Source organism: Salvelinus namaycush, unplaced genomic scaffold (genome assembly GCF_016432855.1).
Source record: "Salvelinus namaycush isolate Seneca unplaced genomic scaffold, SaNama_1.0 Scaffold1238, whole genome shotgun sequence".
Taxonomy (NCBI): Eukaryota; Metazoa; Chordata; class Actinopteri; order Salmoniformes; family Salmonidae; genus Salvelinus; species Salvelinus namaycush.
In genome coordinates this window covers 68,575-75,844 of record NW_024057940.1, presented here as the reverse complement: position 1 = coordinate 75,844, position 7,270 = coordinate 68,575, and positions in this window count along the sequence as shown.

Genomic DNA, 7,270 nt, shown 5'->3' with positions numbered 1-7,270 from the left:
GTCGGAGGAAACACCGTGCACCTGGCCCCCTTGGTTAGCGCGCACTGCGCCCGGCCCGCCACAGGAGTCGCTGGAGCGCGATGAGACAAGGATATCCCTACCGGCCAAACCCTCCCTAACCCGGACGACGCTAGCCCAATTGTGCGTCGCCCCACGGACCTCCCGGTCGCGGCCGGCTGCGACAGAGCCTGGGCACGAACCCAGAGACTCCCTAGACCACTGCGCCACCCGGGAGGCCCTCAGCCTGCTTTCTGCTCGCTCTCTCTCTGCTCTCTCAGCCTGCTCTCTGCTCGCTCTCTCTGCCCTCACTCTGCTCACTGCTATCTCACTCTCTGCTCTCTGCTCTCTCACTGTCTCTCTGCACTCTCAGCCTGCTCTCTGCTCGCTCTCTCTCTGCTATCTCTCTCCCTCTGCTCTCTACCTCTGCTCGCTCTCTCTCTGCTATCTCTCCCTCTGCTCTCTCTCTCTGCTCTCTCTCTCTCACTCTGCTCTCTCTCTCTGCACTCTCAGCCTGCTCTCTCTCTGCTCTTTTTCTGCTCTCTTCCCTCTCTCTCTCTCTCTGCTCTCTCAGCCTGCTTTCTGCTCTATCTACTCTCTCTTTCTGCTCTCTGCTCTCTCTCCCTCTGCTCTCTCTCTGCCTTCTCTGCTCTCTCACTCTCTTTACTTTCTCAGCCTGCTCTCTGCTCTCTCTCTGGTCTCTGCTCTCTCTCTCACTCTGCCCTCTCCTCTCTGCTCTCTCTCTTTGCTCTCTCAGCCTACTCTCTGTCTCTGCTCTCTCTCTCTATGCTCTCTCTGTGCTCTGCTTGCTCAGCTCTCTGCTCTCTCTGCTGTCTCTCTGCTCTCTCCCTCTCTTCTCTCTCACTCTGCTCTCTCTATATGTTCTCTGCTCTCTCTCTTTTCTCTACTCTTCTTGCTCTGCTCTCTCTCTCTGCTCTCTCTCTGTTCTCTGATCTATCTCTCCCTCTGCTCTCTCTCTGCTCTCTCTTTCTGCTCTCGTTCTCTGCTCTCTCTCTCCCTCTGCTCTCTCTTTCTGCTCTCGTTCTCTGCTCTCTCTCTCCCTCTGCTCTCTCTCTCTTCTCTCTGTTCTCTGCTCTCTCACTCCCTCTGCTCTCTCTGTTCTCTGCTCTCTGCTCTCTCTCTCCCTCTGCTCTCCCTCTGCTCTCTCTCTGCTCTCTCTTTCTGCTCTCTCTCTCCCTCTGCTCTCTCTCTCTTCTCTCTGTTCTCTGCTCTCTGCTCTGCTGCGCTCTCTCTTTTCTCTGCTCTCTCTGATCTCTTTCTGTTGTCTCTCTGCTCTCTCAGCCTGCTCTCCGGTCTCTCCCTCACTCTCTAATGCTCTCTGCTCTCTCCTCTCTAATGCTCTCTGCTCTCTCAGCCTGCTCTCTCTCTGCTCTCACCCTCTCTTTTCTCTGCTCTCTGCTTTCTCTTTTCCCTGCTCTCTGCTCTCCTCTCTTCTCTCTCAGCCTGCTCTCTTCTCTCTGCTGTCTGCTCTCTCAGCTCTCTCTCTCTGTGCTCTGCTCTCTTCTCTCTTCTCTCTCTGTGGTCTTCTCTCTCTCTCTCTGCATCTCTCGCTTTATATCTTAACAGGGGTGCAGTTTGGACAATCACCACTTGATGTCAGTGTTAAACCAGAAGTGATGAAAACAACATCACTGCAGAGAGAGAGAGAGTCTAATATACTGATATACAGTGCATTCAGAAAGTATTCAGACCCCTTGACTTTTTACACATTTTGTCATGTTACAGCCTTATTCTAAAATGGATTACATTGTTTTTTTCCCTCATAAATCTACACACAATAAACCATAATTACAAAGCAAAAACTGTTTATTTTATGTGTGCATATTTTTATTTAAAAAAAACTTAGATATCACATTCGCATAAGTATTCAGACCCTTTACACAGTACTTTGTTGAAGCACCTTTGGCAGTGATTACAGCCTTGAGTCTTCTTGGGTTTGACGCTACAAGCTTGGCACACCTGTATTTGGGGAGTTTCTCTCATTCTTCTCTGCAGATCCTCTCAAGCTGTCAGGTTGGATGGGGAGCGTCGCTGCACTGCTTTTTTCAGGTCTCTCCAGAGATGTTCGATCGGGTTCAAGTCCGGGCTTAGGATCATTGTCCTGTTGTCCAGTCTGTGTATACTATACTGGGAGGGTAGAGAGTCAGAACTGATAGAGGATCTGGAGCCCTATGGGAAAGAGAGAGAGGGAGGGTAGAGAGTCAGAACAGAGGGAAAGAGAGAGAGAGGGAGGGGAGAGAGTCAGAACAGAGGGAAAGAGAGAGAGGGAGGGTAGAGAGTCAGAACAGAGGGAAAGAGAGAGAGGGAGGGTAGAGAGTCAGAACAGAGGGAAAGAGAGAGAGGGAGGGGAGAGAGTCAGAACAGAGGGAAAGAGAGAGAGAGGGAGGGGAGAGAGTCAGAACAGAGGGAGAGAGGGAGGGGGAGAGTCAGAACAGAGGGAAAGAGAGAGGGAGGGTAGAGAGTCAGAACAGAGGGAAAGAGAGAGAGGGAGGGTAGAGAGTCAGAACAGAGGGAAAGAGAGAGAGGGAGGGTAGAGAGTCAGAACAGAGGGAAAGAGAGAGAGAGGGAGGGGAGAGAGTCAGAACAGAGGGAGAGAGGGAGGGGGAGAGTCAGAACAGAGGGAAAGAGAGAGAGAAGGAGAGTAGAGAGTCATAACAGAGAGGGAGGGTAGAGAGTCAGAACAGAGGGAAAGAGAGAGAGAAGGAGAGTAGAGAGTCATAACAGAGGGAAAGAGAGAGAGAGAGGGTAGAGAGTCAGAACAGAGGGAAAGAGAGAGAGGGGGAGAGTCAGAACAGAGGGAAAGAGAGAGAGAAGGAGAGTAGAGAGTCATAACAGAGGGAAAGAGAGAGAGAGAAAGGGTAGAGAGTCAGAACAGAGGGAAAGAGAGAGAGGGAGGGTAGAGAGTCAGAACAGATGGAAAGAGAGAGAGGGAGGGTAGAGAGTCAGAACAGAGGGAAAGAGAGAGAGAGAGGGAGGGGAGAGAGTCAGAACAGAGGGAAAGAGAGAGAGAGGGAGGGTAGAGAGTCAGAACAGAGGTAAGAGAGAGGGAGGGTAGAGAGTCAGAACAGAGGGAAAGAGAGAGAGAGGGAGGGTAGAGAGTCAGAACAGAGGGAAAGAGAGAGAGGGAGGGTAGAGAATCAGAACAAGGAGCCAGACTGATGAGACTCAGACCAAGGAGCCAGACTGATGAGACTCAGACCAAGGAGCCAGACTGATGAGACTCAGACCAAGGAGCCAGACTGATGAGACTCAGACCAAGGAGCCAGACTCTGATGAGACTCAGACCAAGGAGCCAGACTCTGATGAGACTCAGACCAAGGAGCCAGACTCTGATGAGACTCAGACCAAGGAGCCAGACTGATGAGACTCAGACCAAGGAGCCAGACTCTGATGAGACTCAGACCAAGGAGCCAGACTCTGATGAGACTCAGACCAAGGAGCCAGACTCTGATGAGACTCAGACCAAGGAGGTAGTGTCTGCTGTACCCAAGCCCCAGTCTACAACTGAACCATCGTTCCAACAACCTATTGGTGAAACATGTGAAATGTCTCACAATGTGCCTGAATGTAGAGTTGACCATGCAATTGTATTAGCTGCGCCTGGGTATCAAGATAGGGCTGATGAAGTTGTCTCTGCGACAGAGTACGTAAACAGGGCCGGATGTGCTACCTCAAAGGAGCTTCAGACTGCCGTGGATAGCATCACAGCCATGTCTGGGTGTGATACATCAGAGGAGGTTACTGCTGTCCTGGATAGCATCACAGCCATGTCTGGGTGTGATACATCAGAGGAGGTTACTGCTGCCGTGGATAGCATCACAGCCATGTCTGGGTGTGATACATCAGAGGAGGTTACTGCTTGCCTGGATAGCATCACAGCCATGTCTGGGTGTGATACATCAGAGGAGGTTACTGCTTGCCTGGATAGCATCACAGCCATGTCTGGGTGTGATACATCAGAGGAGGTTACTGCTGTCCTGGATAGCATCACAGCCATGTCTGGGTGTGATACATCAGAGGAGGTTACTGCTGCCGTGGATAGCATGACATGTGTCACGTAAGTGTAACTATCACACACATTGTGTTATTACTGAATAGTAATCTATTGCCTTTGGGTAGAGGGGTGACTTGTTTCTGCCTTGTGTTATTACTGAATAGTAATGTATTGCCTTTGGGTAGAGGGGTGACTTGTTTCCGCCTTGTGTTACAGGGGTACCGAGAGAGTTCCGGATGAAATGCTAACCGATGTGGAATATGCAAATGCCTTTCAAGAGAGTGAAGTGTCCCAAGCATCCGAGCCGCATTTCAGCCACAGTGGAACGTTGACTCTTGTCCAGGTTCATTATTTTCTGCTACAACCGATCCCCTTCCCACTATGAAACCACCTTCAAGCGCCATCTCTAATGTGGTAACCCAGCTTACAGATGTGGAACTCAACACCTTCAACGCCTGTATTGGTGACATGGCCCCTCTCGGGTACCCAGACAACTCCATGGCTGCTCTTGAGAGGGTCTGTGGTGAATATGTCTTTCAACAACAACAGTCGGCACAGCCTCTAGAGCCCCAGCAGGTTGAGGTGCATCTGGAAACGTTTCATCAAGTGCCGCAGCAGGAGGCCCGGGTGCTACATCCCCAACAACCAGCATCTCAAGTGCCTGAAACTCCACAGCAGACTGTTGATATACAAGGGTTCAACGTGTGCAAACCCAAGCCAGTGACATCTTTACAGTCGCAAAGGACATTGTTCCTCACACCACCACAATCCGAAGCAGCTGTCACCTATGAAGAATCCGTGCCTGGTCCCAGCCGATATAACCTGTACAGCGACGGGGCTACCGTGTCGTCCATTGCGATGATAATCCCTGTGATGAAACAGTTGATTATATGCGCCACGTGTAAAAAGAAGTTCAACAGAGTCACTGGAGGAACTTGTGTTGCTTTTATCTCTGCTATCATCTGTACCAGGTTCTGTAGGTACTTTAGCCCTGATTCCACTGCTGGAGTCATCGCTTTCATCTCCGCTATCATCTGCACCGGGTTCTCTAGGTAGGTTAGCCTCCTCATTGGTAGCTGTGACATGGTGTAGAACCGCTGATGTGCTATTGTCTACTTCTTCACTGTTATTTGGTCTCCTGTTGAACATCCAGGCCCTCTTTCTGCAACCACTTTTAACGCTCGACTGAGAACCAGGCTGATTGTAGGACATGTCGACCGATCTCTTCTTAATATTGTCCACAGTCACAGGTTTCTGATGTGGGCCAGTGGACTGTCTATGTGATCTAGGCATGCTGCGGCTTTGTGAAGCAACCCTGTTTTCATATCTGATTATGAATGAGGAGCAATCCTCTGGAGTTGACACCCTGCCAAGAGGTATGTATATTTCCATGTATAGATATATCTGTCTATGTCTATGTTATACTACAATGACGAGCCCTGATCATGTAGCTGGACTGACAGTGTTCTCTTCCCACGCAGCGTTCAACCATCTCATCACAGTGAATGACACCATGTCCTTCAGGTACTAGGTAAGCAAAGCAATGCCAGAAGAGGTGGCCTACAGATATGTCTGTATCCCTCATATACCTGGGTTCTGGGATCACGTTGTGGTGGGAACCCGTCCCCTTCCCAGAACGGAGAAGCTGATCGGACCTGATGACTCCTTACCGAGATTGTTCAATGTGTCACTTGGGTCCTACAGGTTTCATTGGTGCTGTTTTGTCTTGAAGAAACAGATCATTTTGACTATGTGGTGCACTTCGTTGCCCAGGAGAGGGCAGTCTAAGGTCGTCACAGTTGTTGACAACACACTGAGAAACCTCACCTCGAGCATAGAGTTTAGAAGAATGGTATTCTATCTTTGTAGGTGGTTTACAGCTCAGTACGTGTCACCACAAGACCACAAGGCTTAACCTTGTGTTAGATTGTAAACCCAGTGAAGGTGCTACTTTGGTCCATGTCATAGCTTTGTTGGCCACCAGGATTGGGATGGAAACAGTAACACCTCACCTGGCCCAGCAACGGACCAAAGATGATAGCAATTACTGTTTCAATGGCAGGAATGCCAACAGCATGTTCACATGCCCCTCAGATGGTAATTCAGGAGGTAATTACATCAATATTGTTGAGGAGTTTAGCTCCTACCACAACAGTGGCGATGATGTTATTGGTCTCAATCAATCAATTTTATTTTATATAGCCCTTCGTACATCAGCTGATATCTTGATGTGCTGTACAGACACCCAGCCTAAAACCCCAAACAGCTAGTAATGCAGGTGTAGAAGCACGGTGGCTAGGAAAAACTCCCTAGAAAGGCCAAAACCTAGGAAGAAACCTAGACAGGAACCAGGCTATGAGGGGTGGCCAGTCCTCTTCTGGCTGTGCCGGGTGGAGATTATAACAGAACTATGCCAAGATGTTCAAAAATGTTCATAAGTGACAAGCATGGTCAAATAATAATCATGAATAATTTTCAGTTGGCTTTTCATAGCCGATCATCAAGAGTTGAAAAACAACAGGTCTGGGACAGGTGGCGGTTTCATAACCGCAGGCAGAACAGCTGAAACTGGAATAGCAGCAAGGCCAGCTGGACTGGGGACAGCAAGGAGTCACCACTGGCGGCAGTCCCGACGCATGGTCCTAGGGCCCAGGTCCTCCGAGAGAAAGAAAGAGAGAAGGAGAAAATTTGAGAGAGCCAAGATTTTCAAAATGTTCATAAATGACAAGCATGGTCAAATAATAATCAGGAATAAATCTCAGTTGGCTTTTCATAGCCGATCATTAAGAGTTGAAAACAGCAGGTCTGGGACAGGTAGGGGTTCCATAACCGCAGGCAGAACAGATGAAACTGGAATAGCAGCAAGGCCAGGCGGACTGGGGACAGCAAGGTGTCATCATGCCCGGTAGTCCTGACGTATGGTCCTAGGGCTCAGGTTCTCAGAGAGAAAGAGAGAACGAGAGAATTAGAGAGAGCATACTTAAATTCACACAGGACACTGGATAAGACAGGAGAAGTACTCCAGGTAACCAACTGACCCCAGCCCCCCGACACATAAACTACTGCAGCATAAATACTGGAGGCTGAGACAGGAGCGGTCAGGAGACACTGTGGCCCCATCCGAAAGAAACCCCCGGACAGTGCCAAACAGGAAGGATATAACCCCACCCACTTTGCCAAAGCACAGCCCCCGCACCACTAGAGGGAAATCCTCAACCACCAACAACAATCCTGAGACAAGGCCGAGTATAGCCCACA